This window comes from Magallana gigas, chromosome 4 (assembly GCF_963853765.1).
Source record: "Magallana gigas chromosome 4, xbMagGiga1.1, whole genome shotgun sequence".
NCBI classification, from domain to species: domain Eukaryota; kingdom Metazoa; phylum Mollusca; class Bivalvia; order Ostreida; family Ostreidae; genus Magallana; species Magallana gigas.
Window position 1 is genome coordinate 17,595,578 of NC_088856.1, and position 10,120 is coordinate 17,605,697.

General features: G+C 30.7%; 1 long non-coding RNA gene across 1 annotated transcript; it reads right to left on the reverse strand.

Moving 5' to 3' along the window:
* Window positions 1-968: 968 nt before the first annotated feature.
* On the reverse strand, window positions 969-9,420 carry LOC109618136 (uncharacterized). Its single transcript, XR_010712893.1, has 5 exons — window positions 9,228-9,420; window positions 9,047-9,111; window positions 7,503-7,646; window positions 5,959-6,024; window positions 969-5,839 (listed from the first exon to the last, which is right to left on the reverse strand). It is a non-coding gene; the product is annotated as an uncharacterized lncRNA (long non-coding RNA).
* Between the last annotated feature and the right edge of the window lie 700 nt (window positions 9,421-10,120).

Sequence of the window (10,120 nt, forward strand, 5' to 3'; positions counted from 1 at the left end):
TTCTCTATTTGTGTGCTTTAAATATTTAACAATTTCAACTGAAGAAATTTATATGTATACATATAATTAAAGACAATTTCAATGGCAAAGCTTATTTTCCTGCTTACGGTAGACCAAGTAGCTTTCGTGTTCAATTCTTTTTTTACACAGTGTGATTAACTTCCAGTTATAGTTTTGGACATATTAATGATCATTTAAGATAATATTTGTTTTATTTAACGTCTTGCACAGATATGTTTCAGTGGCTTCAGTACTAATATATTGCTCATTATTTCCAAAAGGAATGAAAAACCATAAATCGTCATAAAACTTGGTGGGAAATTACTTGACTGAAAAGGGGGGGGGGGGGGGTACTACAGCACTTGTTTCTGTTTGTACGGCTGTGGCAGCTATGTTCAAAATTTTAAAATTTATAATACAGTTTGAATGAGTATATACTTTTTAGTGACTGTTGGATTATGTCTGTTTGGTATATTTTAATTTTTTTCAAATGTTAACAAAAAACAACTTGTCAAACTAAATCAAACAATTTGGGGTATACATGTTCAGAAGACTATCAAACAGTTACATTGTAATTTGATGCAAAGATGACGTAATCTCAGTATTGATTTTAGAACAAAATAAGCATCAGAGTTAATTAAAAATTCAGGAATCACTATTTCATACTTTAAAAAAAAACACTACAAATGCTATTAAAAAAAAGTGAAAAAATTCTCAGGCCTGGACTCTTTGATCTTCATTAAGATCCGTAACATTTTATCTTTTTAAGGCAACCAGCATAATTGTGAACATCAACAAAAAAAATTCTTATTTTGTGAATGAAATATGTTTGTACATTGATACGAATAATCTGAAAATCTTACATCATTGAGTTCGTCGCTAGTAAGTCAATTATTTTGAAAGAATACAAAGAAGATGAATAGCTGTACTGTCATGGCTTTATTATTATAAGTATGATAAAATTATTACATAATTAAGCCCAGTTAATTAAACACATTGGATAAAAGAATACACAATATATACAAGCAATTCAGAGATTACAATGCAAATGTCAAAACAATGGATGGCGCCGATCCTCAACTGGCATTTGGCAGCCAACAGTTCAATTCAATGACAATGAGTCATAAATTGCTGGTAACCCTGGAAGGAGGACAGCAGTTAACCAGCGATGGCTTGTATAGCAATTCTGTATCACTCACAAGGACCGACGCAGCGATAAAGCCATGACGATGATGAAACTGGATTCTCAGCTGAAAGCATACAAGTAAATCAGCAGCAAAAATCAAACACAATTAGTTAATAGTAAAAATGACAATAATACTTGGGCAACCTAACCTAATATAAAAAAAAATTAACATTAAACACCTAATCTAAGCGAATTAAGGGGCAGGGAGGGTGGGTGTTGTCTTGGTGAAAAAGAGGAAGATGCTATTTTTGACATGCGCAAGTGCGCAAGGATTGGGTGAAGCAGGATTATTATAGTTGGGAGAGTTATCTCGCTTGCCACCAGATGTGCATTCTTCTCCGATAAATGGAACTTACCACACAGGGTAGTAAGTTCACATATTGTAAGCTGATTTCTCTTAGGATTTACAATCCATGCATACAACCACACTACAAAAATATCAGTAGAAAGCCCCGTACCTTGCTAGGTATAGCATTCATAATTATGTCACTTAATTTTTTATAAAACATAATGTGGCTCAATATAGTCAATAATTTGCACACGCTATTGATAAAGGAAACTGGAACAAGCAACAAAATGCACATGTCAGAGATTTTCAGCAATTGAGAGTTTATGTGTACGAGTACTTGTAACTAGAAAAATGTCTTTAATTGTATGCGTTTTACGTCATAGTTTATGCATTCCGTGTAATTATATGAGTAAGAAGGTATTTAAACTTGTAGCGTTCAAAACTTTAAATATAGAATAAGCGTAAATAAGATGTTGTTGAAAGTTGATGAGAGGATATTCAAAAAGCAGCTGTACACCAGGTTTTATAAAATTATACATGCATAATAAAAAGTAAAAGTAAATTGAACAAGTTGAAAACATCGATTACTGATTGTCTTGCACGCGTACACGTGCAATTTATTAAATGAAATCTAGATTTTGGAGCAGAAGCCTGTACACATACTTGCACACGCTATTGGCGTATCCGTAGACAAATAGGTTCAAATGCTGAGCTATTCTATTCTTTGATTGGGATTCTTCATCTTTGTACATCGTAATTATGATTTTTTCCAGAATTAGTGCGAATTCTTGCAGAATTTTGAACAACATTCCACGGAAACTATACTAAAAAAACTCTCTTTATATTAAAAGCTTTTTGTTTTTCGCTGTCCTTGTTGCCTAATTAGTTTTGGTTTAAGTTTTCATGAATACTTGTAACTCTATACATATAAATATATAATGACGTCAAAAGCTGCTGATAACATAACTTTTGATATATAGTATTATCTTAGTTTAGGTGTAAAAATACTCATTCGCATGAAAATATCTACCACAAATCAAGGACTAATATAAATTAAATAGAAAATTCGTTTAATTTTATGGAAGATATTGTATTAATGATACAAAAACAGTTCAAAATTCGTTGTTAAGTGCCTCGGAGGAGTAAGCATCCTCTGCTGACCGGTCACACCCTCCGTGAAGAACAGCCGTAGACGTGATGACAAGACATACAGTCACACCTTTGGACAAACTGAAGAGGACATACTACTGGGTAGTTATCACCGTAATAACCAGCAAGACATTCTACATATTGCATGGTAAAGTGTTATATCTGTTATTGTATAATTAAGTTAATATTAAATAATGGGGCATCAGCAAGTAAGATAACAAGAAAGTACCCTAAGATTATTCTTAAAATGATATCCTACGTATGAAACTTTTATTGAATACTTTTTACTACAAACAAAAACAAAAAAAATATTTATATGAATAACGAAAGTATGTTTATTGTAGACAAGATATGTTTTGCAACGCATGATTTAGGTTCAAAAGGGATCATATATATAACTTATAAATAAGTAATATACAGTGTATATCTTATTTGGACACAATATATACGATATTATGTATTGGACTTCATATGAATTATCTCCTTAATTACAAAAAATAAGGATATACCTCTTAACATGGAGAAACAAAAAAAAAGATAAATAATAAACAGCTGTTTATGTGTGATCTTATGAATTTGCTCATTTACAATCCTCACATTGTTGTGTCTCAAAGATTTGAAAAAGGTAACTTTTCTTTCGGATCATAAAGTAATTTCAATGTACATAGCTTGGCATATTTCATTGAAATTGTCTGCTTTTAAATTGATTATCAATTTTCTAAACACGATAAAATGAATGTGCTCCTTGTTCTACAGTTGTAAATTTAAAAATAGTGCTATCCATTGCAATGATTTCCCTCCTTCTAAAAATTAGTCAAACAACGTGATGTGCTGTCTGCAGTGTCCTAAAATCCTTTTCAAAAGATAGTGTTATCATAATAATTTTATTACACCAGCAAGTTATTTGTCTTACTCTTTTAAGCATGCAATTCAGATAAAACATAACATAATGCATATGAAATTAATTAAGATAAACGTACCTTTTTAGTGTAATTATTTCGGTATGTAATCCCAAGCAATAGAAGTCCACTAATAAACCCACAAAAATATCTTTTCCTATATGTGTAAGGTTTTTAATGGTGATTATGAATTGTATACTCGAATGATTATAATTGTGCTTCAAATAAGATTAAGAAAAATATATTTTAACCACCATTAATATATTTGCAACACGGAATAAAAAACGACCTCTGGCACGGTTTTTCACGACAAACCATAGTGCGTTATCGAATAGGAGTTTCTTCTCTTAATTTTGCTTATGACAAAATGAAGGTAGAACTGCCATTCCTCAACAATTTTATTTGAAATTCACACCCCGTAGAAGATTTTGTTGTTTACGACGATGAATACTACATCGTATTTGATATGCTAAAAAAAATTCCGGAAAGTTTAGAGGGTCCGATCTATTATAAAGGCTCATCGTGAACCTTCAATGAAATACTGTAGTGACACCTTCAAAGGCGCTGTAATTGTAATGTTGTCGGTAAACAGTACAGAAACAAAGTATTCATTTTAAAGAAATGATTGGTATGTGATATGAACTATCAGTATTATGAAATAAGTTAATGTAATGCCGAAACTACAACATGCATCAAACAGCACAATTTGCAATGTTTCGTTGTTTTCCGAATACACATGTAACTTAACTTAACTTTTATAGTAGGCGAGGCTAGAGTACTTCCCGATTAAATTCTTTTAAGCATTTAGGTATGATTAAATAATTATGTCACTGTATAAAAGTTTAAATCTCAAGAAAAATGTATCAAAATATGAAATTTTTAATTTACACAAAGCTGTCACTGCATAGTTAACAAAGTTGTGCAAATCGTAATGTGTGCGCAAATACTAGTAGTAGAATTCACCGAATGCCTGATACTATACATGCAAACTTCATAGATAATTATTTCAGAAGTATGAACCCTTTAAATTCTGAGATAAAAAGTCAAGGCTATACATACATGTATACATACGTAATACAACGTACACATTTAGTGCTTACAAGCAGAGTCCGTGGAATCTCTGATAATCTTAAGGCTTTCACGTTTTCGCTGGAAACACATGCAAATGGTCCACGTATTGTAGTCCTTTTTTAAAGGACTGCAGCTTGTCTTATATCAAAGTACTAAAGTACTGACGGGAGTTGATTTATCGATTATCATTTATTCAAAATCAACGATATGTGATTTTGCATGGCAAGAAGTATCAGTAATCGAAATATTGCTGAGAAATTGTATGGATCCAGGCAAGATTGAACTCTTGTCTTGTTCAACCAAACGCTCGGCTGTCTCCGTTTATCTCCGACAAGCAAGAGAGACTCTGCTTTGTCGGATATTAACGGGGACAGCCAAGCGTCTGGTTGAACGAGACTACATTAAACTCTAGCGTAGGAATACATACGACTTTAAAAAATATCTTAACTGTATAACTTAAAATCTTACTATTTCCATGGTATCGATCAATAAGTTTTCTTAAAAAACTATGCTCCAGAAAACATAGCATCGCATTTATTGATTATTTTCAAGAACTAATGTTTAAGTGTTGTCAGTAGTATTGATTTGTGTCTAGGTCCAAACACTGTTTCACTTTCGCTTTGCCCGAGTAAGTGCATAGGAGAGTTGATTAAAATCAACTCCCAATAACACAACGTCTGTAAATAGGTATTTTTATTGTCACCATGCATTTTTTTCCCGCCATGTATACCTCAGGACAGAAATAATTTGTGTTTTTTTTCATGATAGTTTCGGTTTTTCAATAGCTCAATATTTTATTTGAAACCCCGTGGTTTTAACATAGGTAGCTCAGGATACAAAGAATTTTGGGTTTTTTTTCTTTGTTAAACAATTTTGTAGAGAAATAGACAAAAACTCTTTTATTCACATGGTTTTTTATAAAATATGAAGCAAGTAATAATGTGTTGAACAAATTATTGGTATACAATTATATCTAAATGTTTCTGATCAATTAACCAGTAAAGGTTCTTTCATTTTACATTTCAGCAATATTTGCATAAATGTCATCCCGAGTTTTCCGTCTGCCAACAGGTTGAGTAAATCGGCAGCAAAGACAAATTTCTCGAATGATTACGAATATTAACATGACACATAATAAAGATCCAACGGAAATAACTAAAATCGTATAAGATATTTTCATATTTCCTGGTGATTGGTTTGAGCAATTCGGTTTATATTCGTCTTTATATTCATATATAGTAGTTTCTAAACAGAATTAAAAATAAAAAAGATTTGTAGCAAAAAATAATAAATAGTTCTGCATTTGTAAAGCCACACAATAATATGCACAAATACGTATTTTTGTTTTTTACGTTATTCTATACCTGGCATTTGATTTGTGCCTGTTGTTTCATTCTTGGTTTCAAAAGAATAGCTAGCATTTGTTGTGTCTGTAATATATAAATAAATAAATCATTACGAAACTTTTTATTGCTTTATTGACTGTTGCATGATAAAATGAACTGTAGGATATAGTAATTTTAAATGTTAAGAATGCAGAATTTTATTCTGAATTATGACATTTTCACCATAGTAGCCGATATTTAAAGGTGGTTTGAGACATATGTCGATATACATGTGGATTAAAGTACAGTATAATTAAGATACTTTCACAATTTTAGAATTTTCAAATTTCACAATACAGTATTTAACCAAAAATTAGGTTTTAAATTTTTTGAAAGCTAAAATTTAAAATCCTCAGCTTGATTCGAACTAAAAACTTACAGATTTGAAGAAGAACATGTTACCCGCTGAGCTACGCCGTTAGGCGATAATGTTGGGAAAGAAGTTATTTATGAAATTGCTTTTATTGTTTATTTCAGTAAATAGTACATCACAATATGGAGGTGTCCCGTGCCAACATAATGGAGCATGGCAACGAATATAGGGAAACATTTTGAATTTTATGTTTCAATTTTCATTTTTACATTGATAATTCAATATATTTTTGATTGTAAATCGTATACAATAGTATGCATATAGAATGTAGCGCTTGCCTTGTTAATATAACAATTAAAAATGAACTAAAATTAAGGCGTTCAATACAAATTATAGGAATACTTCCATTTTAATGTTACAATTAAATAATAACAATAAAGTCAAATATAGTTTAACAGGGAGTAAGTTGTTGTATATACAGTCATTTCATGACTATCTTTTACAAATTTATACTATACTGTAGTATGGGATTTTAATGATATGCTACAAGATTTCAATGCAATGCTATGAGATCCGTATGCTTTGCTATGAGAAATTAAAATGAAGAGCCTAATGATACATGTATGCCATGCTATGCTATCCTCTGAGATTTGATCAAAAACTCCCCATAAACAGAAGCGTTCCAAACATTTAGAAGTAAAATGATCAGAAGCCAAAGTTTACTAATAATCTGCAATGTGAACAACTACTCTTTTAAATAAAAGCATTTAAAATCGAGTTAAAATCATTGTATGCTATGCTCTGGTATGATATGACGAATGAAAATCTCTAAGATTGTATGCAATATTTTCAGACTCCAAAGCTATGGTATGAGATTTGAATACCATGCTATGAGATTTCAATTCTGTGCTTTGCTATGCTGATGTATGTTGTCAAAGATATGCTTGCAATGACTGTATAAAATCTGTAAAACTACATAAGAAGCTTGATATCGTAGAGAAATATCCTTTCATTTTATTGATGGATTGAAGGGAAAAGCGATATACCACTTTTAAAAGCTATGATAATTTTTATTGCCTAAACCTCTTCTTTTGCAAACATTAATAATTTCACAATCAAAAATGAGGTTTTTATTTTTTAGTTAAACTTTGAACATTTTGGGAGAAAATCATTAATTTGTTCATTTTCATAAGTACTAAGAATGACTGACCTGCTACACGTATAAGGGTAGTAGAAACACAACCGTAGATATGATGGCATGGTGAGCATTCGCATTTGTGGACACACACACGACCATAGTATGACGAAGGACATATATTCGTGCAGTTGTCACCAAAATAACCAAGTGGACACTCTGAAAATTGAAACATTATATCTTCAATCATTTTAATATAAATTATATGAAACCCTAAAAATACCATTCGTGTAATTGCAAAATGAACGGGTTTAACCGCTAAAAATACTTTAAAACACAAAAAGAAGTTTCATAGCGTCTTTAGAAAAGACGATATAGCGCCTACATTACTGTGGAAAAAGCTAAACCTATTTTGAATATACGTTCAATTAAACAATGTGTAACGAGATTTTTATACTTAATTTCCTTTTATATAAAATGCATTTAGAGATAATAACATATTGTATGTATTTGAGTTCAGTTTTAAATTAGTGGTCTGAAGGAACAGAATCGGTATTCGAAAGCATTTCCCAAGAGGCGTCCAACAAGAAAGTTCATCAGCGCGTCTCTTGACAAAGAAATTCTTGCGTTTAATTTCATTGTCAATGATGACACAACATTAAGTGACCAGATATAGCACTCACTATGCCTTGATAATACACATGTACATAAAGCCAAATAACTAGTTGGCCTGAAAATTTTAAAATCAATATATAAAAAGCATATTAGGTAAACTTATAATTCCTTTTTCAGGTACTATTTTATTCTATCCAAAAGTGTAGCCTGTCTTTGCCACTCCTCAAATATCCCTACAAAATGAATCTTAAAAATTCTTTTAACTAACTTACTTAAATAGAGAATTACAAACCACATGTTTTACCTTCTTTTTATTGAAAGTTTTCCAGTAAACTTACGCTGTTGTGTCACAACATTTTTTCATGTAATAAAACCTTTTATACCGTTTTTATTTTTGTATATTTTTTTTTTTGGTAACATAAAGGATACTTGTACACGAATTGTTCTTGTTTTAATGCATACACGTTAAATAAACAAAGACATTTTTGTGACAGTTAACGTATCATTAATAAAAATATATGCTAATTATAACATAAATAAAAATGAATTGCACTTAGATATAGGTATCAATAGAGTGGTAGTTGTGAGAAAATTAATGTAATCAATTGTATGAATTTCACAACCATCGACCTAAAGTTAAGCATTCATGTCGGCTTTTCCTCTTAACATTAATCACCACATAACGAAGAATGCTAACAAAAGACCTAAAAATGGTCTAAACAAAGAGTATGTATGAAGAGAATGGGGATGCTCTCATCAAAATAAAAAAAAATACAATAGTTTTATGAGTTTGTGTGTAACTTTTTGAGTTTGTCATTCATAAATAATAAATTAATATCTAAAAGATGACAAAAAAAACCCAAAACTTTACCGAGTCATTTCTTTAAGAAGATTATCATGTTTCATTAGTTGGTCTGTTGATGGTTACTTAGCTTCACGAGGATAAAAGTTTACATGCTGTCTGATCTACTACCTGTCACTTCTAAATAGAGAATGTACAATACCTTTGCATTCGTCACCGTCTTTGTAATGATTGGTCAAACATAGTGAAGTACTGTCCGCAAGAACCCTGAAATCCATTCTCAGTGATATTATTATCTGAATTAGTACATTATTTCTTAAAAAGCAAAGATGAAGAAATAATTAAAATAAATTATAATGAAATGCAAACATAAATAAACATACCTTTTGTTGTAGTAATTATTGTAAATTGTGAACAGCAATGGGATTGCAGTCGTAAATTGAAAAACAGATGTTGAGTACATATTTTAATTTAAAGTGTGTCGATACATATGCAGTCTGATTGTGTTATACCTAGATAAATAAGGAAATGATTATAATTTATAATTAGAAATAGCGTTGAGGAAATCAAATTGATCAATTCATTAAAAATGTAAAGTGGTCATGCTATGTTTCCGAAGTCTTTCGAGGAAATAGTTAATGATAAATCAAGACTTGAAGTTTGTCATTTTTTGTTATTTTATTCAGAACTGATTTTTTCGGGATAGATTTTGAATGGGGCATTTAAGATTCTAAATGTTTAATACATTTATGCATTGTTAAAATGAATCATATCTTTTAGTTCCAGTGTTATCTTGAGTACAGTTGAACATTTACAAAGTTCTAGGTACTCGGCCCTATTGAAATGTTATCTTCAATATGTTTGTCGGAATAATTCGTGTAGACGAATGTTTTCTAATTGATAAAATTCACGAGCATAATTGAAAAAAATTAAACCGGACTTGGAATACGGATTTTCGGGAAATACATCGGGTTTTGTCCTGTTTAATCTTATATATTTCTTTTATGTCCGCATTTAAGTGCATGTGCTGAAATTCAAAAAGCAATTTTAATCTGATTATTAAAAAAAATGAAGATTAAATTTATAAAAAGGCTCTGGTCACTTTCTTTTTTTAATCGTTTTTATTTTAAAGTCGCGATTCGTTATGCATGCATACACGCTTAAATCATGAATAGCAATCGTTATATGAAGGAAACCATTTTCTAAAGCTTATTTGTAATGGAAAATAATTCAAATTATACACTTGATTCAACCGCATTTTACCTACAACGTTTCT